This window comes from Mauremys mutica, chromosome 2 (assembly GCF_020497125.1).
Source record: "Mauremys mutica isolate MM-2020 ecotype Southern chromosome 2, ASM2049712v1, whole genome shotgun sequence".
In the NCBI taxonomy this organism is placed as follows: Eukaryota; Metazoa; Chordata; order Testudines; family Geoemydidae; genus Mauremys; species Mauremys mutica.
Window position 1 is genome coordinate 276,850,334 of NC_059073.1, and position 23,565 is coordinate 276,873,898.

The following is a 23,565-nucleotide window of genomic DNA, read 5'->3' on the forward strand; positions in this document are numbered from 1 at the left end:
AGCCCTCAAGAACCAAAGTCTCTGTGGTGGAGTTAAACCCAGTTCAGCAGGTAAATAATCTAGGATATAATTTTCAGTTAAGGTTTGGCTTCTGGAGCTGAGCACTATTTAATGCTTATTTCCATCTCTTTCCTGGCTGTTGGACAGCCCCGTAGCATGTCCATCACGGTTCCTTTTTCTTGTTAACATGCCAACAAATACGAGAGCATAAGGCCTTTATCTTGTGCAACCTGTATGGCATTGAGTACATTTGGAATAAAATCTTTTGTTTTATGAAGTATAGTCTGAAATCTTCTGAAGCATTTTTAATGTTATGTAAACTGCAAGTCATTTGCCTTTTGTGTTTTTTCGCTATCTGTTTCTTGATGAAAACCAATAAAAATTAATAAAAAAATTAACCAGTGGATGGTGTTTGAGCACAGATGTTTATGTACTAAATCCTGCTCTCATAGAAGTCAAGGGTCCCTATGGGTGAGAGGTTCTGGGCGTGAGAAAGTGTGGCAAAGGGGGCAGGGTATCAAGGAACTAGTTACAGCTGCCTGATCCTCAAACTGCCCCAGACCAAATGTAACTCAGAGCAGTCTAAAGGCTGCTCTAACTTATGATAGTTGGCTATGGTCCCTAAAAGACCATATGCTGGCTGTGAATTGGCTGAACAGAGCTCTGCTATGCCCTGCCCTGACACATACCTTTCCTCTTCTGATGTGTCCCCTTATGACAAGGCAGAAGGATATTGACTTTGGCAGTTGAGATGTCCCCTGGTCAGGGTAATTCTCCATCTGGCAGCTGCAGCCATATTCTGGAACCAATGGGATTGCTGTTCCTTTAGTAGTGTAGTACCTCAACTATTTTATTATTTATTTTACGAATGCCATTGCCCAGAGTGTACACAATGTTGTAGCCATGTGGGTCCCAGGATATTGGAGAGGCAGAGAGTGAGGTAATATCTTTTATTGGACCAATTTCTGTGTAGCTCGAAAGTTTGTGTCTCTCACCCACAGAAGTTGGTCCAATAAAATATATTACCTCACCCTCCCTGTCTCTCTAATTGCCAGGGACTGTGAGGAATCACAGGGGTCTGTTCTACAATTGGTACACTATAGTGTAACGCACACACGTAAGCCCCTGTGTACTGACCGAGGTGTATTTCTCACTATGAACTAAGATCCATAGCAGGTGTATTTATTCCTCACACTTTCTTTTAGGAACAAACTCATTTGTGCTTGCAAAGTGGGCAAGGCTTTTTTCCCCCTCACTCAGCATGTATCAACTCTATTTCTAGTCTCTAGGGAGCACTACAGTAGGAAGTCAGTGATATGAATACTGATTATGATTAAGCTATTAACACTGGAGCTGACTACATCTTATAGGCATCCTGTCAAAGTGAGTCATTTATCCAGCCAGGTTTAAAAAAAACTGTCATCTATCTCACCTTCAATTTTTCCTTTAGATCTTCTGGCATGCAGAGAGTTAAAAGAAGGGCAAATTCTGCTTTCATTTAGACTAGTGAAAATCCAAAGTAACTCTGCTGAAGGCAATGGAATTATTCTAGGGTAACTGAGAGTAGAAACTAGCTTTGATGATGATGATTTGATTATTATTTCTATTTATTTATTTCTGATTTCCAAAATGTAATTTCATCATGCATTTCACTGGTAGATGTGTAAATAATAAAATACAGCCTGGAACTAAATTTGGATTTGACTTCACAATAGCCAATTTCTGCAGCGATTTTATTAGCATCTTCTTAACATTTGTTTGTTCACTTGTAAGTTTTTTATATTTGGCTTTAATGAAGCTTTGTATCACCAGGCTCGTTATCTTATGTGCCGGCATAATTAAACCACCCCCAATGAGCAGTGTTAACTGGGTTGGCAAGAGAGCATCTCCTGCCGACATAGTGCTGACCACACCAGCACTTTTGTTGGTGAAACTTATGTTGGTCAGGGGTGTGTCTTTTTCACATGACAAAAGTTTTACTGACAAAAATGCTAGTGTAGACAAAGCCTCAGACTGGTTCCTCCAGACAGGAGGTAAGAAATGTATCCCTCTGTCAGTATGTAAATTAAGCATTGTAAGCAAACACAATGGTTGCCTATTTACATATGAAGTGAAATGTTAACAAAGCAATGTGAAGTCAATAGGCAAGGAGCACATAGGAAAAAACAAGCCGTGGAGGCTTATCCTGTCTATGAGCAAAGACTCTGGGAGTATTTCTAGACAGCAAAGAAGACAGCCCTTCATCCTGCGCTTAGGAAGTAAACAGACAGTGCATTTGCATTCACAAAAGCAGGATCTCCGCTAACTTTGATTGAAAACACTGCAGAGGACTCTGGATGAGATAAACTTCTTTAGATAGGATGTTAACCTGTTAGCTAAGTTTAGTCTCTACAAAGAGTATTATGCTTTTGTTTTTTTATGTAACCATTTGTTTCCAGTATTCTTACTCACTATTATTTGAATGTTTGATAATAAATGTATTCTTGTTTTCACTTGTTATATCTAACTGCTGTATTGCTAAGCAAAGTGCCGGTCCTCAGTTGAACATTACAAGCTAGTGTGTTCTGTTCCTTTGGGAGTAACAGGCCTGGTAGTTCTGTTAGTGTCCAGTGGATGCAGGGCTGGACACTGCAGTGACTGCTCTGAGGATTGGGAGATGTGGCTATTGCTACCTGTACAGAGATAGCGAGGCCTGCTGGGGCCTGGAAAGTAGTGCTTATGTTGCCAGAGGCTAGTAGATTCAGGGAACTGATCCACCACATTCAAACCAGACTTCTTCATACTAAGGGCAAGTGGTGGTGAGGTGCCATACAGTGCTGGGCAAGATCACGGTATATACCTAGGAACAAAGAACGTCGGCCATACTTACAGGATGGAGGACTCTATCCTAGGAAGCAGTGACTCTGAAAAAGATTTGGCGGTTGTTATGGAGAATCAGCTGAGAACGAACGCTCAGTGCGATGCTGGGGCCAAAAGGGCCAATGCAATCCTTGAATGCATAAACAAGGGTATTTTGAGTTGGAATAGAGAGGTTATTCTGCTTATGTAGTTGGCACTGGTGTGACTGCTGGAGTCCACAGTTTAAGAAGGATGTAGATAAATTGGGGAAGGTTCAGAGACAAGCCACAAGAATGGATTAGGAAACAGTGATAGACTGAAAGAGCTCGGTCTATTTAGTTTAAGAAAGATAAGTTTAAGGGGTGACTTATCACAATCTATGGCTATGTTTACACTTGCACAGATATCCAAGGACTGAATCACATTAATGTGTGCTTCTTATACCCATGCCCAGGCATCTACACATACTTTGCTGGACACTAGTATAAGGCTGTGTACACACACATACCCGCTTCCATGCTGCTGCTATAAGTACACGACATTAGCTCTACCATTTCAGGGGCAGTATCCCAGGGTTCGGAGTGTCACAGGGAGACTCTCTAGTAACTGATTTTATGTGTTTTGTTGGTACTTTCCCCCACCTTCATACATTTGCCAGTGGCAGTTCCTGTTGCCCCTCACTGTTGTTCCCTGCAAAATTGGGCGGAAGACATGGAGCAATAGGATGATGATCTTGTTCTGCTCCCACTTCTTATTGCGGGGCAAATGGTTATGCACTGGAATAGGTGCTCATTGAGATGCTAAATGGAATTTGGGCAGCATTTTTTGACCAGCTGAAGATGGCTGACCTTGAGGATCAATGACGATTCATTCAGCTCACACTGTACAGATATGGCCAATGCCCGTATTGTCACGTTATGCCCTCTGATTGACCATTGCTTCTGTTGCAGGAGAACCAACATGGTGTGCTGGGATCATACCATTTTGGAAACATGGGATGACCAACAGTAGCTTCAGAATGTTTGAGTGAGGAACCAGACCTTCATGGAGCTGTGTGATGAGCTAGCACCAACTTTCCACCGCTAGAACACTTGGTTCTGACAAGCCATACTGTTTCAAAAGTGGGTTGCTATCAACCTGTGAAAGCTGGCTATAACAGACAGCTATAGATCTGGTGCAAACCACTTTGGGTTGGAAAGTCCACTGTCAGGGTCATGGTTGTGCAGGTTTGTGAAGCAATGAACACTTTGACTTACTCACAGGTGGCTCCATAAGAAAAGTTCCAGAAATAATAGGTGGGATTTGGGAAGTTGACGTTTCTGAACTGTGCAGGGGGCACTGATGGCATTCATATCCCAGTGTTTTGCCCACCACGAGGGGCACCTGAGAATGTAAAATGAAAAGGTTACTGTTCAATTGTTCTGCAAGACTTAGTGGACCACAGAGGCAGATTCATGAATACAACCCTGGGAAATAGGGGAAAGGTTCATGATGCCAGAGTGCTGAGGAGATCAGGATTATACTTGACGGGGAAAGAAGGGACTTTATTTCCTGGAAATGATATGGTTCTGTATGATGTGTCTGTGCCAACTGTTATTTTGGGGAACCCTGCATACCCACTCCTGTCTGGGCTTATGAAGCTGTACTCCAACATCAATGAATATGGAAAAAGGGAATTCAATAACAAGTTAAGGTGGCTCAAGAATGGTTGTGGAGTGTGCATTTGGTAGGCTGAAAACTCATTGGTGCTGCCTACACTCCTATCTGGATGCCAATGTGGCAAACTCCATCTGTATAATTGTTGCCTGCTGCACCCTACGTAACATTTGTGATGGCAAAGGGGGGGTGTTACTGTCCCAAGTGTACTTGGGACAAGTTTGGGGTTACAAACTCTCTACCGACAGTCAGATCCCACCAAGATGCACATTAATTATGGTTCCCAGCAGGCAAGGAAGATCAAGGATGCCATATGTGTACACATCTTGGCACAGCAGGGAAGCAGAGGATGACATCAGCCTGTGCCAAGGGACACCTTCACTTCCTGTAAAGATGCTGGAAATACACACAAGTGTAGGGCCCCACTGATCTAGAACCCAGGCCCATAGAGCTAGCAGGCAGTTAACATCTCCAGATTGACAGCCAGTGGCACCTGTAATGCCCCCCACCCCTTCCCATGACGCGCTGTGGACACAGACCATGGGAAGTTCCACCTGAAGGGTTTGACAGACAGCAGCTAGGGTGAGCAGATGTCCTGATTTTTGGGTCTTTTTCTTATATAGGCTCTTATTACCCCCCACCCCAGTCCCAATTTTTCACACTTGCTGTCTGGTCACCCTAGCAGCAGCAGCCCCCCTGGCTCCTGATTGGCTCCCTGCCCAATATAAACCCAAGGGGCATTCAAGGAAGTGTCCAGGCAACAGTGTGGATCTTCAGTAGCTGCCACAACTGTTCCTGTTCTATGCTCTTGAACTGCTAGCTTGACTTCAGCTTGTTTTGCATCCCAACTCTGACCCTGAAATCTGGCTTGGACTCTGACCCTGACCTGGAACTGAGTACAAACTCCTTGGCTACTCCTAGCGTCAGGTTTGCCCCTGTTTTGACACTTGGCCCTGTGTGCCCTTGTTGGGATCCTGACAATGCGGGAATATTGGTACATACTTATGGAGCTACCTAGCTTTGTGAGGGTTTTGTTCTCCTGTAGCTGAAGGTCATTAGACGTTTGTTCATATGACATTGCACATATTAAAAACAATTGTAACAGGGCACCTCCATTGGATTATCACCTCGAGGTTGGGTTTCTGCTGTAGAGGCTGGTAGCTGTTATTCGTGGTTATTGTTCAATGTTTTTGTCTTCTTTAGAAACCTGTCTTATCCGGACCACTTAAACTTTTTTACCAAGCTTATGATGGTTTGCTTCGATAGGGTAAGGTAGGGGGAATATTCCAACCATTGTGTTTTTGTGACTTTTTACTGTCAGCAGTGCTAAATGAATTAACAGTTGTTAGAGCACTAATCCCTGATATGATTGAAATTGCTTAAGGTTTTGGGGAGGTGGGGGCACTGTTTCTGTACAAGGCACTGGCAGACACTCTTATTGCTGGTATATTCCCTCTCTGTTTGTTGTTGTTCTTTGGTTTTGATTTTCAACATGTTTAATAAAGCCATTAAGAAATTAATTGACCCCTTCTATGTGTTGTAGACACGCATGAAAAGTAGTAATGCTTTTTGAAGCACATAACATACACTGCTCTTTCCCCATCCCTCCCATGTATCAACTTAAGATACTTTTGAGCCTCCTCCCCAAGGTTCAGAAATATTTGCCAGAGTTTTACACACCATTCCATTAAATGATGTAGGAAGCTTGTGGCCCATTCAAGAATAAAAAATGTCTTCAGTTCATCATTACTGGACATAACACATACATTTTTAACAGTGAGGGTAATCAACAATTGGAACAACTTACCAAAAGTTGTGGTGGCTTCTCCATCACTGGCAATTTTTAAATCAAGATTGTATGTTTTTCTAAAAGACCTATGCTAGTTGAAATAGGAATTATTGTGGGGAAGGTATCCCTATCTCATAGAGCTGGAAGGGACCCTGAAAGGTCATTGAGTCTATGGCCTGTGTTATACAGGAGGTCAGACTAGATGATCACAGTGGCCCCTTCTGGCCTTGGAATCTATTAATTCCCTGCTTTGCCATAGACTTCCTGTGTGACCTTGGGCAAGTCACTTAGCTTATCTGTGCCTCAGTTTCCCACCTGTCAAATGGGGATAATAGCACTGCCGTACCTCACAGAGGTGTTGTAGGGATAAATACACAAAAGACCGTAAGGTGCTCAAATACTATAGCGATAGAGGGTCATACAAGTACATGAGACTGATAGCTAGCTGCGTGTCCAGTGAACCTGAGTTGGTTTTGATTCTCTTTTTTTGGCCAGACTGTGCCTTTAAGGCACAAGTTTGTATCGGTACAATCCTCCCTAGAACTCAGGGTGCCTGCTGCATAATCCCTTCAGCCCCACTCCCCCTCACTCCCTTTGGGCTGTGTTGTGCCCTTTCTCTCTATCCACACCCATGTGGATTACAGGTATAGACTAGCCCTGTGAATCTGGGACTTGTTTCAAATGCAAACCTATGTGTACTGACTCCCTCCCCTCGAATGAGTCAGACAGCTCCCTTTGTAAGAAATGTCCTGAGGTTTGCACAGCTCTTGTTCCATGGTCATAGCTCAGAGGTGGGCAAACTATGGCCCGCAGGTCACATCCGGCCCACGGGGCCGTTCTGCCCGGCCGGCCCCAGCCCCTCCCCTGCTGCCCCCCTCCCCTGCAGCCTCAGCTCACCATGCCGGCAGCGTGGTGATGTGGCTGGTTCCGACCAGGCGGCGCAGCTCAGGTGCAGATTTACAAGTGAACACTGGGTGCCCTGGCACAGGCCCTCCAGCAAAAGGCACCGGGCGGCCGTGCAGCTGGCCGGAGAGAAGCGGCGCTTTGAAGGGGAAACCGATGCTTCTCTCCAGCTGCGTGGCTACCCCTGCTCCTCCTGAGTCCTCTGCCCATGTTCGCAGAGCCACATTCTGAAAGGGGATGGGGGGGGTGGATGGGGGGGATCCCAGGGCAGTGGTTAGGGGCACGGGGTCCTGAGAGGAGGTGGTCAGGGGACAGAGAGGGGGGGTTGGATAGGGGATGAGGTCCCAGGGGGTGGTTAAGGGCGGGGACCCCAGGAGGGGGCAGTCAGGGGACAAGGAGCAGGGGGAGTTGGATGGGTTGGGGGTGCTGAGAGGGGCAGTCAGAGGGCAGGAAGTGGGAGGGAACAGATAGAGGGTGAGGGGCAGGCTGTTTGGGGGGGCACAGCCTTTCCTACCTGGCCCTCCCTACCCTTTTGCAATCCCAATGTGGCCCTCGGGCCAAAAAGTTTGCCCACCCCTGTCATAAATGCACACCGAGTGCCTCAGTCAACTGAAAAAAGAGCCGCTCTCTTTGGATACTCTATAGGTTACTGTCAGACCGTCAGCTCACTCTGCTGGTTGCTGAACTTACCATGAACAATAAATACAAGTGAAGAACATTAAAATAATGTTAAGGGTCAGACCGCTCCAAGGACATTAGGATTTAAGGTTTAATTCACTGTATTTAATCACTTAGGGCAGAATTCACTCCACCTGTATGAAGCTCAGTTAACTGACTTGGGCTTTGGGCAGTGCATGGCAAAGAGTTTACGAGGTCTGAAATTCACCTCCCCAAATCCACAGGCATCTCATGGAGCTGCACTATGTGACCCTTCTCTGGTTGCTATCCCAGCCCACAGGCTGGAAGAGCAGCTGGTGTTCCACAGCCTCTGTATGTAGTGTTAGGGCCAGTGGATCTGAGGAACCATGATTGTATGTCTCCACCCCAAACCACATATGTGCAGGCCTGTTTGGAGCTTGTGCTGGGATCCTTCTGAAGCTCTGCACAGAGGTTACAGAGGGCCCCTGCCTGGCTTGCTCACTCTTCTTCTTCTTGTGAGGCTCCACCACTCAACGTCAGTGGTTGGAAGGACCTGGTGTGACTTTGCATTTCACTTTCCGAGTGCCTTGGTATTGTGTCCCAGACAGGAAGGAAGATAATCATTTGTATTGAGGCTCCGTGATATAAGATCATACGGGCTGTATGTCAAACTGTGTTTACTACCACAACTTAAAACCTTGCTTTTGTGTAGCTATATCTGAACCTTAATATTACTATTTCAGTGCTCTATTACACACACACACACACACACACACACACACACACACACACACACACACACACACACACACACTGCACTGTTGCAGAGGGATGCTGCCACATAAAATTGAGAGCGAGAATGTTGTCTGTGAGATTCTGCATCTGGAATTTGGGAAGTCATAATCAGCCCGGAACTCTGGCTAATGCTGATTGCTACAAAAGTAGGAAAGATTCTTATTTCCAGTGACTAACCATCTGATCCTTGGACAGAGGCTGGGAGTCAGAAACCTTTATTTTTTTTGTGTACTACTGGAAAAATTATAAAGTGAATCTAGGTATCTGCTAGATGTAGTCTTTACAAGTCAAAGTAGAGGCAAGTTAGCAAGATAGCGCAGGGGACATTTTCAGTGCAGCTGTAGCTGCTCTGTGGAAAAACAGAGCTTTCAAACCAACCACAAATTCATTTAATTAAACAAAAACAAACAAACAAAAAAGCACAAGAGACTAGAAGTTGGTGTCTCAAAAGGCTGAGTGGCAATTATGAGAGTGCTGTGGTCTCAAGTATGAGTTTTAATATCTGAGTATTTAACTGCTTTGACAGAGAAGTGTTTTTCATTCACCATGAACTTTCAAATTGTGTGTATATTGGTTTATTTATTTATGTGGCATATATATATATAACACATATACAGTGGTGATATCCATATGAAAAATTGTATTTATTATGCACTTTTGAAAACTTCATTTATACTCTATCCATTTTCCCTCTACACAATAACTATTCAAAAACAGGCCAACTTGTAACTTCCAAAGTGTCATCTTGCAAACTCAGAAATAAATAGACTCCATTAATCTATCAGATCATGTCCTGTCTACCTTGGAAGTAAAATCTGACTGAATCCTCCACTAAAGAAAGCATTAAAAAAGGGACATATTCCTTTAACAACTCTCTGATTGTGTCAGCCAATGTCCTGAACAAATCACAACAGCAAATGTAATGGATTTGAATCCAGACTCCATATCCAGCTCCCACGTGTGGGATGGAAAATGTTCAAATTTAGACCTTCACATCTAGGTCCATCTTGTGTTTTGGATGTACTTGGGTTGGAGCTTCCAGCTTCTCAAAATGCCCGACCAGACCCCAGGTCCTCCCTCCTACAGGTCCCATCCACCAGTGACCTGTGTTTTCCACCACACTGGCACCATCTCTCTACTGCCCCAGTCTCTATCTAGTAGGAGTCTTATGGAGGTGGTGACTTGGAGGCCTGCACACTGTCCCCCCAATTCTTGATGTTTTTGTGGGGCTTCAACTGGTTGATTTTCCTACTCGCATCATCAAGGGTGATGTCAAGGCAGGCTGCTGTCCTGCTAATCCTACTAAGTGTTCTGGAGTGGTAGCTGGTCCCCACATGCTCATGATGTGAGGGAAGACGCAGCAGCCTCCTTTGACAGCTGCACTGAAGATCCAAGAAGTCCTTCCATGGTTGAGAAACAACACAAGTTAAGCTGGTCGAAAAGTGTCAACTATTTTTTGGCAAATATTTAACTTTTGTCTATATTTCCTGTGAATGGTTTTTAGTGTTTCAACCAAAGGAAACCACAAAATGAAACATTTTTGGTTTTCAAAAACTATTTTTGGTAAATCTTTTGGGGATTTGGTTTCTGTGCCTTTATCGACTCCCAGGAAAATGTCATCGATACTTTTCTCTGAAAACTTTCATTTTCAATGTAAAACCATTTCCTGTTGAATTGCTTTTTGACAAAAATATTTTGACCAGTTCTAAATGCAGTGGTTCCTGAGATCTGTAGAGCAGACAGTGCCACTACCAGAAGGCATCAACTGATTAAAGTAGAACCCTGTGTATATGAAGCCTTCTTAGCTGAAAAGCTGGTTCTGGGATATTAGGTATTACTGATGTTATTATTACTACAGTATTTTATTAGCACTGTAGTGCTTAGGAGCCCTAGTCATGGATCAGGGCCCCATTCTGCTAGGTTCTGGACAACACAGAACAAAAAAAACAGTCCCTGTCCCAAAGAGTTTGCAATCTAAGTATAAGACAAGAGACAACAGATAGATACAGACAGGTAGGGGATACAGTGAGACAGTATTGGTCAGCATGGTAGGCAGTGGTCTCAACTCACCAGTTGCCTGACTGTTGTCAATTTTTTTGGTAGGCCTCATAGAATATCAGGGTTGGAAGGGACCTCAGGAGGTCATCTAGTCCAACCCCGTGCTCAAAGCAGGACCAATCCCCAACTAAATCATCCCAGCCAGGGTGCAGCAGGTCATGACAAAGTAGTATTTTGAGGAGGGATTTGAAGGTGGATATTGAGGCAGCTTTGTGAATGTTTATGGGGAGCTCCTCCCAAGCATGTGGGGAAGCATGGGAGAAAGCACAAGGATGCCTGTAGGAAAATTTAACAAGTGGGTGATGGAGGCTGACATGATGGGCCAAGCAGAGGTATGTATCAACAGATTGATCATAGACTCATAGAATATCAGGGTTGGAAGGGACCTCAGGAGGTCATCTAGTCCAACCCTCTGCTCAAGGCAAGACCAATTCCCAACTAAATCATCCCAGCCAGGGCTTTGTCAAGCCTGACTTTAAAAACCTCTAAGGAAGGAGATTCACTCAGCCTCCCTAGGTAACCCATTCCAGTGCTTCACCACCCTCCTAGTAAAAAAGTTTTTCCTAATATCCAACCTAAACCTCCCCCACTGCAACTTGAGACCATTACTCCTTGTTCTGTCATCTGGTACCACTGAGAACAGTCTAGATCCATCCTCTTTGGAACCCCCTTTTAGGTAGTTGAAAGCAGCTATCAAATCCCCCCCTCATTCTTCTCTTCTGCAGACTAAACAATCCCAGTTCCCTCAGCCTCTCCTCACAAGTCATGTGCTCCAGCCCCCTAATCATTTTTGTTGCCCTCCGCTGGACTCTTTCTAATTTTCCCACATCCTTCTTGTAGTGTGGGGCCCCAAACTGGACACAGTACTCCAGACGAGGCCTCACCAATGTCAAATAGAGGGGAATGATCACGTCCCTCCATCTGCTGGCAATGCCCCTACTTATACAGCCAAAAATGCTGTTAGTCTTCTTGGCAACAAGGGCACACTATCGACTCATATCCAGCTTCTCATCCACTATAACCCCTAGGTCCTTTTCTGCAGAACTGCTTCCTAGCCATTTGGTCCCTAGTCTGTAACAGTGAATGGGATTCTTTCGTCCTAAGTGCAGGACTCTGCATTTGTCCTTGTTGAACCTCATCAGGTTTCTTTTGGCCCAATCCTCTAATTTGTCTAGGTCCCTCTGTATCCTATCCCTACCCTCCAGCGTATCTACCACTCCTCCCAGTTTAGTGTCATCCGCAAACTTGCTGAGAGTGCAGTCCACACCATCCTCCAGATCATTAATGGAGATATTGGAGAAAACCAGCCCCAGGACCGACCCTTGGGGCACTCCGCTTGAAACTGGCTGCCAACTAGACATGGAGCCATTGATCACTACCCGTTGAGCCCAACGATCTAGCCAGCTTTCTATCCACCTTATAGTCCATTCATCCAGCCCATACTTCTTTAACTTGCTGGCAAGAATACTGTGGGAGACTGTATCAAAAGTCTCTCTACTCAGACCCTATGCCACCAGCACTCCCAGCTATCTCCGTGACACCACTGATTTCCTGAGGAAACTACAATGCATTGGTAACCTTCCAGAAAACACCATCCTGGCCACCATGGATGTAGAGGCTCTCTACACAAACATCCCACACACAGATGGAATACAAGCTGTCAGGAACAGTATCCCTGATGATGCCACAGCACAACTGGTTGCTGAGCTCTGTGCCTTTATCCTCACACACAACTGTTTCAAATTTGATGACAATATATACCTCCAGATCAGTGGCACCGCTATGGGCACCCGCATAGCCCCACAATATGCCAACATTTTTATGGCTGACCTGGAACAACGCTTCCTCAGCTCACGTCCACTCACGCCCCTTCTCTACCTATGCTACATTGATGACATCTTCATCATCTGGACCCATGGGAAGGAGACTCTGGGAAAAATTCCACCACGATTTCAACAGCTTCCACCCCACCATCAACCTCAGCCTGGACCAATCTACACGGGAGGTCCACTTCCTAGACACCACGGTGCAAATAAGCGATGGTCACATTAACACTACCTTAAACCGAAAACCTACCGACCGCTATGCCTACCTTCATGCCTCCAGCTTCCATCCCGGGCACACCACACGATCCATTGTCTACAGCCAAGCACTGAGGTACAACCGCATCTGCTCTAACCCCTCAGACAGAGACCAACACCTACAAAATCTCCACCAAGCATTCTCAAAACTACAATACCCACACGAGGAAATAAGGAAACAGATCAACAGAGCCAGACGTTTACCCAGAGGCCTCCTACTGCAAGACAAACCCAAGAAAGAAACCAACAGGACTCCACTGGCCATCACATGCAGTCCCCAGCTAAAACCCCTCCAACACATCATCAGGGATCTACAACCCATCCTGGACAATGATCCCACACTTTCACAGGCCTTGGGTGGCAGGTCAGTCCTCACCCACAGACAACCTGCCAACCTGAAGCATATTCTCACCAGTAACTGCACACCGCACCATAGTAACTCTAACTCAGGGACCAATCCATGCAACAAACCTCAATGCCAACTCTGCCCACATATCTACACCAGTGACACCATCACAGGACCTAACCAGATCAGCCACACCATCACCAGTTCATTCACCTGCACGTCCACCAATGTAATATACGCCATCATATGCCAGCAATGCCCCTCTGCTATGTACATCGGCCAAACTGGACAGTCTCTACAGAAAAGGATAAATGGACACACATCATATATTAGGAATGGCAATATACAAAAACCTGTAGGAGAACACTTCAACCTCCCTGGCCACACAATAGCAGATCTTAAGGTGGCCATCCTGCAGCAAAAAAACTTCAGGACCAGACTTCAAAGAGAAACTGCTGAGCTTCAGTTCATCTGCAAATTTGACACCATCAGCTCAGGATTAAACAAAGACTGTGAATGGCTTGCCAACTACAAAACCAGTTTCTCCTCCCTTGGTTTTCACACCTCAGCTGCTAGAAGAGGGCCTCATCCTCCCTGACTGAACTAACCTCGTTATCTCTAGCCTGCTTCTTGCTTGCATATATATACCTGCCCTTGGAGGTTTCCACTACATGCATCCGACGAAGTGGGTATTCACTCACGAAAGCTCATGCTCCAAAACGTCTGTTAGTCTATAAGGTGCCACAGGACTCTTTGCTGCTTGTATCAAACGCTTTGCTAAAGTCAAGAAATAACACATCCACAGACCCAGTTATATTCTCATAGAAGGCAATTAGGTTAGTCAGGCATGACTTGCCCTTGGTGAATCCATGCTGACTGTTTCTGATCACTTTCCTCTCCTCTAAGTGCTTCAGAATTAATTCCTTGAGGACTTGCTCCATGATTTTTCCAGGGACTGAGGTGAGGCTGACTAGCCTGTAGTTCCCCGGATTCTCCTTCTTCTCCTTTTTAAAGATGGGCACTACATTAGCCTTTTTCCAGTCATCTGGGACCTCCCCCAATCACCATGACTTTTCAAAGATAATGGCCAATGGCTCTGCAATCACATCCGCCAACTCCTTTAGCACCCTCGGCTGCAGTGCATCCAGCCCCATGGACTTGTGCTCGTCCAGTTTTTTTCTAAATAGTCCCAAATCACTTCTTTCTCCACAGAGGACTGGTCACCTCCTCCCGTTACTGTACTGCCCAGTGTAGCAGTTTGGGAACTGACCTTGTTTGTGAAGACAGAGGCAAAAAAAGCGTTGAGTACATTAGCTTTTTCCATATCCTCTGTCACTAGGTTGCCTCCCTCATTCAGTAAGGGGCCCACACTTTCCTTGACTTTCCTCTTGTTGCTAACATACCTGAAGAAACCCTTCTTGTTACTCTTAACATCTCTTGCTAGCTGCAACTCCAAGTGTGATTTGGCCTTCCTGATTTCACTCCTGCATGCCTGAGCAATATTTTTATACTCCTCCCTGGTCATTTGTCCAATCTTCCACTTCTTGTAAGCTGCTTTTTTGCATTTAAGATCAGCAAGGATTTCACTGTTAAGCCAAGCTGGTTGCCTGCCATATTTACTATTCTTTCTACACATCAGGATGTTTTTTTCCTGCAACCTCAATAAGGATTCTTTAAAATACAGCCAGCTCTCCTGGACTCCTTTCCCCCTCATGTTATTCTCCCAGGGGATCCTGCCCATCAGTTCTCCAAGGGAGTCAAAGTCTGCTTTTCTGAAGTCTAGGGTCTGTATTCTGCTGCTCTCCTTTCTTCCTTGTGTCAGGATCCTGAACTCGACCATCTCATGGTCATTGTCTCCCAGGTTCCCATCCACTTTTGCTTCCCCTACTAATTCTTCCCAGTTTGTGAGCAGCAGGTCTAGAAGAGCTCTGCCACTAGTTGGTTCCTCCAGCACTTGCACCAGGAAATTGTCCCCTACACTTTCCAAAAACTTCCTGGATTGTCTGTGCACTGCTGTATTGCTCTCCCAGCAGATATCAGGGTGATTAAAGTCTCCCATGAAAACCAGGGCCTGCGATCTAGTAACTTCTGCTAGTTGCCAGAAGAAAGCCTCGTCCACCTCATCCCCCTGGTCTGGTGGTCTATAGTAGACTCCCACCATGACATCACCCTTGTTGCTCACACTTCTAATCTTAAACCAGAGACTCTCAGGTTTTTCTGCAGTTTCATACCAGAGCTCTGAGCAGTCATACTGCTCTCTTACATACAATGCAACTCCCCTACCTTTTCCGCCCTACCTGTCCTTCCTGAACAGTTTATATCCATCCATGACAGTACTCCAGTCATGTGAATTATCCCACAAAGTCTCTGTTATTCCAATCACATCATAGTTCCTTGACTGTGCCAGGACTTCCAGTTCTCCCTGCTTGTTTCCCAGGCTTCTTGCATTTGTGTATAGGCACTTAAGATAACTCGCTGATTGTCCTGCTTTCTCAGTCTGAAACAGGAGTGCTCCCCTCTTGCACTCTCCTACTCGTGCTTCCTCCCAGTATCCCATTTCTCCACTTACCTCAGGGCTTTGGTCTCCTTCCCCCAGTGAACCTTGTTTAAAGCCCTCCTCACTAGGTTAGCCAGCCTGCTTGCGAAGATGCTCTTCCCTCTCCTCGTTAGGTGGAGCCCGTCTCTGCCTAGCACTCCTCCTTCTTGGAACACCATTCCATGGTCGAAGAATCCATCCACTTGATAGCAAGTGAGAGATGATGGGTAGGGTAGGGACTGATTGTGAAGAGTCTTGAAAGTGAATACAAGCAGCTTGAGTTTGATGTAAAAGAAAATGGGGATCAGTGGAGGGATTCAATGAGAGGGGTGACATGGTCAAAACAGCAGGCTTGGAAAATGAGCTTTGCAGCAGCATTCTGAATGGATATGAGAGGGGCAAGGCTTCATTTGTCAAGGCCAGAGAGAAGCAGTTGCAGTAATCAGGAAGTGAGATAATGAGAACTTGGCTGAGAGTTTTAGCTGGGTGGATGGATAAAGAAGGGCCATTATCTTAGAATGTCATTTAGAAAGAATCAGCAAGACTTAGAAATAGCCTGGATGTGAGGCTGTAGGGAGAGGCCCAAACTGAAGATGATGCTCAGGTTATGCACCTGAGTGACAGGCAGAATGGTGGTGCTTTCCACTGTGATTGAGAAAGAGGGGTGGGGGAGAGAGTTCTGTTTATCTTGATCTGAGGGTTAGACACCCCGGAGGTGATATTCTCTGATGTGCATCACCTGCACAAAAAAACCTTCCATTCTTTGAAATCCCATTTATCTAAAATAAATTTCATTTCATGTGTTATGTTCATACAAGCATGAAGATCTGCATTAAAAAAACAGATGGCTTGGCCTTCAATGGGAGCTGCAGGTGCACAGTACCTCCAAGAATAAGGCCCATAGGCCCTCCAATAACAAGATGATGGATGCCGTATAAGAACCTGAAAGGTATATTGGATAGTAAAGTGTTGTAATCAATGTCTTCAATAAAAGACAATATGAATCTAATCTATGGTATTATGGTAGCTAGGTAGTATCTTAGAAAAGAATAACTACTGGAAAAGTGTTAAAGGAAAAGAAAATATAATACTGGAGCAGATTTGAAACACCATGGGACAGATTTTCAAAGGCAATAATGGCTGTTAGATGCCAACTGCCATTGATTTTCATTTGTGGCTTTGTAAATCTGCCCCAGTTTCCTGCTAAAGATAAGCATAACTTGTATATGGCATAAAAAGAGTATAATTTTAGCACTCTGTATATGTAACAACCCATCATGCTTGTTTACATCTGTCAGTCTATGCAATGTAATCTGTGCGCAAGTGAGTCTCACACCTTGTGCACAGTGGGTATGGAATGCTATTGTTCTGGCTTTTCACTGATGCTGCACAGGTGTAAACGTCTACACAAGGTGACAAGGCGGCAGAGAAGCAGGCCTGATGGCTTTACTTGCATCTTTCTTTAATGTAACCTATGTATAGGATGTATTCTCCAGCTGGAGAGCTGGGAGCACTAAGCACCACTTAGGATAAGCCCCTAACTTACTGCAATTTGTTTAAAGGTTGCTAAATAGCTTAAATCCATGAACAAAGTAGAACCATATAGCTCCAAAAGTGCAGAACCTGACTTAGTTTCTAGTAACTAATTAAAATGACTCTACAATTCTTTTGATGTTCTGTGCTAGTCTGGTCACATTCCTTTGTGTTTTATAGCACGGTAATAATGACATTCTTGTAAACAGTCATATAAACTCTACCCTCTGTATTTCCCTGTTTGTAACTGCGGCTCATTTGAAAGCATTTGCACATCAGAATTAGGTTTTATCCCTACAAAGCATACTGGTTCATATCCAACACTGATAACACACTTTATTACAGAAGTGTAGGTAGATATTATGGATGCAAAAGATTATTATTGATAGGTCATTTAGATCCATCCTGCAGATGCAGGTATTTTTGCCAACCATGACATTTACTAGTTCATTATTTAGTGTAGTTTTAAATATCCCAGCAACTGGGGCTCCCGTCATCTTCATGGGAGACAATTCTCTAGCCAAATAGATTTCACTGACAGGAGATTTTCCTAATAGACAGCCTAACTTTCATAGAATATCAGGGTTGGAAGGGACCTCAGGAGATCATCTAGTCCAACCCCCTGCTCAAAGCAGGAAAAATCCCCAGACAGATTTTTGCCCCAAATGGTTCCCTCAAGGATTGAACTCACAACCCTAGGTTTAACAGGCCAATGCTCAAACCACTGAGCTATCCCTCCTCCTAAACAGTCTCTCCTTCTACCATTCTCCATTACTGTTGACAACACATCAATCCTCCTCCTCAGACAGTCTCATGACCTTGGGGAAATCTCCTCCTCCTGGAGGTTTGTAGAGAGCAATAGACAATAGCAGAAGTGGAGAGAGTTTAGGAGTTTTGGCCATGTTGAGCTTAGTTGGTGAGATCACAACATAAACTGGAGACAGCCGATTTCAGTCACAAAATTGTGTGTTGTATATGCTGTAGGAGGCTACACAAACAGCTTCTCCAAATGTCTCTGGCCAGAGGCCTGGCACTAAGGCAGTTGATCAAACAAAGGGGACAAGGATAAGGGTCTGTACCCTACCCAAATAACACTGCACATATAAGTGTACACAAATACAATGGGACAAGAGGCAAATGAACAGGGTCTGCTAAGCAGCCAATAAATATGGCTTATATGTCTTCTCTTCTCCCTCACTGGGATATTTTAAAATCTGAGATCCATGTGCAAAGTCAGATATAATCCTCTTTCCTGTGCAGCAAAGGGCAGGGACAGATTTGAAACATCCTAACATTTTCTAGGCCTGCTTATTTCCTGCCCTTTCTGACTGATGTTCCCTCCCCAGTCTACTCCATGACAAAATCAAAGCCTGAATGGTTGCTTTTATCCCTGTCTGTGGTTCAGTCATCCAATCAGAAAACAGAAACAGTATCATGTGATGTAGCTGCTCAGTCATACTGTGTAAAAATAGTTAATACTCAATTAAAGAATGACTACAAACAGTTTGTAAACGATCCATAGGTTGAAATCTGTTTGTGGCGATTATCGAGTGAACAATTTTTAATGACTGATATATTTATAACAATCACAATCTGTTGGAGTATTATTTGCAACTAGGAAAAAAGGCTAGTTTTGATGGATACCTTTTTCATAATGTTACCCTTTGTTTATGGTCCTTCTTATCCTTTTAGAGCACCCTAGAGCTACTCTGCAGTGCATTTTCAAAGTGCGAACGCCATTGTTCAACTCAGGGGTGGCTCTAGTAATTTGGCCGCCCCAAGCAGGGCGGCATGCAGGGGACCTCTTGCAGGCGTGCCTGCGGAGGGTGCACTGGGAGGGCGGCAGGCGGCTCCGGCGGACCTTCCGCAGTCATGCCTGCGGGAGGTCCACCCGAGCCGCGGGACCAGCGAACCCTCCGCAGTTATGCCTGCGGGAGGTGCGCTGGTCCCGCGCCTCCGGTGGACTTCCCGCAGGCATAACTGCGGAAGGTCCGCCGGAGCCGCCTGCCGCCCTGCCGGCAAAATGCCGCCCCAAGCGCGCGCTTGGCGTGCTGGGGTCTGGAGCCGGCCCTGGTTCAATTGAAACATTATTTCTTCTCTCAAATTTGATTAAATTACTTAGTGGCAGGACAAAAGTTCATTATAATATAAAGGTGCTGATGTGCTGTTATTTTCTTACTGGCATATAACAAATTCCTCTTTGAGACCCGATACACTCCTTTACAGTGATACGCTCTCTAAGTTGGGAACATCGTAGTAAACTTTATTGACTGTGTAAGTGAAGTGGGACTGATAATTTATGGAGAAAATCTAACTAAGGATTTTTGTTTTACAGCATTGAATACAGTAGAGCCCGTTTTTTGGTTGGTGGACTGAGCACTCTTAGATTAGGAAAAAAGGTGTATTTTTAATATGTGTGAGCTAAAATATTTTAACTAACACATTTAAAAATCCTAGTGTAGACAGACGTGTCATATTTTAACACATTATCTGGGTGAGTTGAATCCTAGGAGGGAATTGTGGCCTGTTTATATGCCAGGGCCCTGATTCTTATCTGCGCTGAAGCTGCTTTATGCTATTCTAGTGATTTAAAGTGGTGAATGTACATAAAGTTCCTTTCCATTACCAGTCTCTGTTAACATTTTGTAGCTAACACATTTAAGAAATAAATCTTCTTTCCCAGACTAGAAAACCCTAAGGGGGGAGCGAACAGATTAAGATAAAACTAGGGAACATGAAATGTTGATCCTCGACTGAGCCTAATGATGAGTCACACATGTTTAGAGAAGTTACCATAACTCAGGTCTGGTCTACCCACACTTTGCGTATTAGTATAACTGTTGGTCGGGGTGTGATTTTTTCCTGATGTAGTTATACCAATACAAACCTTAGTGTGGGGCACAGTTATACTGGTATAAAAGTGCTTTCACTGGTATAGTCTATTATAAAACTATACCGGGATAAGCACATTTATATTGGTATAACTGCTCCCATGCTACGAGGGTTGTACTGCTTTAACAATACTGCTACATTCTACCAGAATAACTGTTCTGTGGGTAGACAAAGCCTTACATGTTAAATATCATAGCATTTACATAGCCAAGAAAGGACTGCAACCAAGTTTGGTTCTGCTTCTGCTTGAATGTGGACTCAAACTGCAAATTTAGGATCTTGATTTTGAACAGCTGAAAATTCAGGGGTGTCCAAATCAAGGACTTTGATTGGTCACCTGCACAATGTGGATCTATCTCTAGGTTCAGGTTTGGAACACCTCAAAGTTTAGGAGCATTTGGATCTGGGCTTTGGTTTAGTCTCATCTTTAGATAAAATAAGGAGTTTTAGAGTGTACACTGTTTGGAGTAGAGGGTGTGTGATGGGGTATCCACCCCACACAAGGCCTGGAAGGGTAAAATAGGCCAATTAACTTATAGGCTTCACCTGAAGGGGAGCCACGGCCTAATGGCTGATCAAGCCCAGCTGGTAGAGGAGCTGGGATAGGCTCATAAAGACAGAAAGTTAGTAGTAAGAGAGGGCTGTAGGGAGAAGGTCTGCATCTACTCCCTGGGGGGGGGAAGGGGGTGTTAACTACAGAGGCGTTCTAGGGGGAGAGTAGGCCCTGGGATCCTGCCTTGGATTACAGACTCTGGTAAGACACTGAGAGGGGAAAGTAGCTTTGGGGAGCAGAGGAAGCTCCAGTGGTAACCTGGAGGTTGGCCTGAAGAGACGCAGGAAACAGCAACAGGGTCTGGGATTGTGTAGACTGTGGTTGCTAGACATAGGGTCCCTGGGCTGGACCTCAGAGTAGAGTGTGGGAGAGGGTTTCCCTCCCACAGTCTGGGCAGTGGAGTAGAAGACTGCCTGAGATGGCTACCCAGTGGGACTTTGACACTTTGGAAGGGGAAAACTACAGTGACCTGGCCAGAGGGCCAAGACACAAAGAGGGAGGACCCCAAGGCATGAAGAGAGAGGGAGAGAGACACCAAAGGAGGGGGCATCAGACTGGTTGAAAGCTAATCCCCAGATGAGCCACAAGGAGGTACCTCCGTGGTGAGTAGTGAACCTGGGTGAACAGGGTGCCATTGACTATGTTTTTACAGTACCTAGCACAATGGGGCCGTGATCTGGCTGGCCTCCAGGTCTTACTGTAAGATAGATGTTAAATAATAGTAAAAGCTAACACCGGCACTTACCCCTTCCAAACTTTTGCCCCAGACGAAACTGTTTTTGAGATTCAAACAAGTGTGGATACCCCTCACCTTGCCCTTTGGCAACTGCTTTTCACTTTCCCCAGCCTCTCCGCTGCCTCGTTCTGGTTCAGAATGAAAGAGGAAGTGACGCGCACAAGCTTTTTACCATGAGATTTCCAATGCAGTTTCAGGGATAGTCCAGATAACCTTCAGAGCAGCATTGTTTGCCAATCCAATCCCTCCGCCCCCAAACTCCACCCTTCTGAGGTTTGCCTGTTTCTACTTACTGTGTGAGATGTCATATATTGTGGGAAATTCTGAGTTACCTCATAGCTGTAACTTGTGCTATCACTTTACATGGAGCCTGTGTATACTGTATATTAGTGTCAGCATTAGAGAACTTTTAAAAGAAAGTTAAACTGATGTCTGTATTTTGGAGTTGAGGGTTTCTATTTCAAGGAGAAAACATGTTTTCATCTTCACCTTAGAATATAGACTCTATAGAATATTTTCCATATTGTATAGAGTAAATAAAGAGAACTTGATTTTGAGACCTGAAGAGCCTGCATATTTCTTCTGCAAAACTAAATGACTATTCTTAGTTAAACTTTTAGGGCCAGATCAACATAGTGCCATTGACTTGAGTCAAGTTGCACCAATTTATAGCAACTGAAGATGTTGGATGAAATTGTGGCTCCACTGAAGTCAATGGGGGTTTTGCCATTCACTTCTGTTAACCCAGGAGTTCACCCCTGCCCCTAATATTATCTGGGGGTTTAAAAAAATGCTGGCTAAACTATAGGACAATTTCTGGAACAAAATAAACAATGATGTAACTTAAACCTTGGGAAGCAGGAGTTAGTGACTTTAAGCTAGTGTAACTTATATAATAAGCGGAAGGAAGGGAAAGTTGCAGGAGAGGGTCAGCTTTCTTGCAACCACTTGGTGTCTTAGCCTCAACAATTTCCTGTGGCAATGAGTTCCACGGTCTAATTACATAGTATGTGGGGAAAAAAGTGTTTCCTTTTGTCAGTTTTGAATTACTCACTTTTTAATTTAATTGAATGTCCTATTTTTTGTATGTTATGAGACAGGGAGACCTGAAGCTCCCAAGTCACAGGCTAGCCCTGGAACTACTGGACAATCACTTTTGTCTAAATATGTACCACACCTTTTTCTCTAGTTAGGTTGAATATGAACAGAGGGGGGGAGTCAGGAATGCTTAATCCCAGCTCTAACACTGATTGCGTCTATAGCCCTAGGCAACTCAGATAACCTTTTTGCCCCTGTATATTTGTCCTCAAAATGAGGAAATCATGCTTATCTACCTGACATGGTTTAAGGATTAATTACTTAGGGCTTGTCTACACTATGGGAGCTACAGAGGCATAGCCACGAAAGGAGTTTTTCCATCACTATAGGAAAACCACTTCCCCAAGCAACAGTAGCTAGGTCAATGCAAGCATTTTTTTTTTGTCAGCCTAGCTGCATCTACACTGGAGGATTAGGTTGGCATAGTTATGGGGCTCCGAGGAGTAGATTTTTCACACCCCTGAGTACCATAAGTTATGTTGACCTAAATTCTAAGTGTAGGTCAGGTCTCAGTGTTTCTAAAGCACATATAATGCTAAGGATTATTATTGCTATAGCTATGTTGCAGTTTTTCCTTGTGACAGTATGGATTTTTAAACCTTAAACATCTTTCTGTGTTACATCATATTCTTTGTTCATGCACCAGATGGCGCTACATTGCAGGTCCAGTTATAACAGAGAATGTAATTTGCTTAATACTTTATATAAATGAGCATGTTAAATTTGTAATTGTTGTACTCTATACCCACAGGAATCAGGTCAAGAAATTAGATTCGGGAAAGAAAGTAAAACTATTTTATACAATATTCTACAGGAGTCGTCTTTTCCCTCTCTGTTTTCACATAGATGTATGTCAGCAAATCTCCCCTCCCACAAATAAGAACAAGGAGAACAAGAGCCCACCAGCCATCCAGTCTAGGAAGGCTGACTCAAAAATCTAGTATGTGAAACTGACAAATATGATGTTCTAAATAAATGGCAATGTAACTTGATTTTTTTATTAGAACTGATTATTATGAAGACATGATTTATATAATACACCAAACTTATATCTATCTGCCTCAAAGCATTTTTATAGAGGTGGAAACAGAAGAGATCATTATATTATATTT

The 23,565-nt window shown here is 44.3% G+C and overlaps 1 long non-coding RNA gene across 2 annotated transcripts; it reads left to right on the forward strand.

Annotated features, from left to right (window-relative positions):
* The first annotated feature begins 8,772 nt into the window (after positions 1–8,772).
* Positions 8,773–23,361, forward strand: LOC123362721. Of its 2 annotated transcripts, none has more exons than XR_006576536.1 (3): positions 8,773–9,106; positions 16,460–16,590; positions 23,300–23,361. It is a non-coding gene; the product is annotated as an uncharacterized LOC123362721 (long non-coding RNA). The 2 variants fall into 2 exon arrangements; XR_006576537.1 differs by lacking the exon at positions 23,300–23,361 and adding an exon at positions 21,466–21,604.
* Positions 23,362–23,565: the final 204 nt, after the last annotated feature.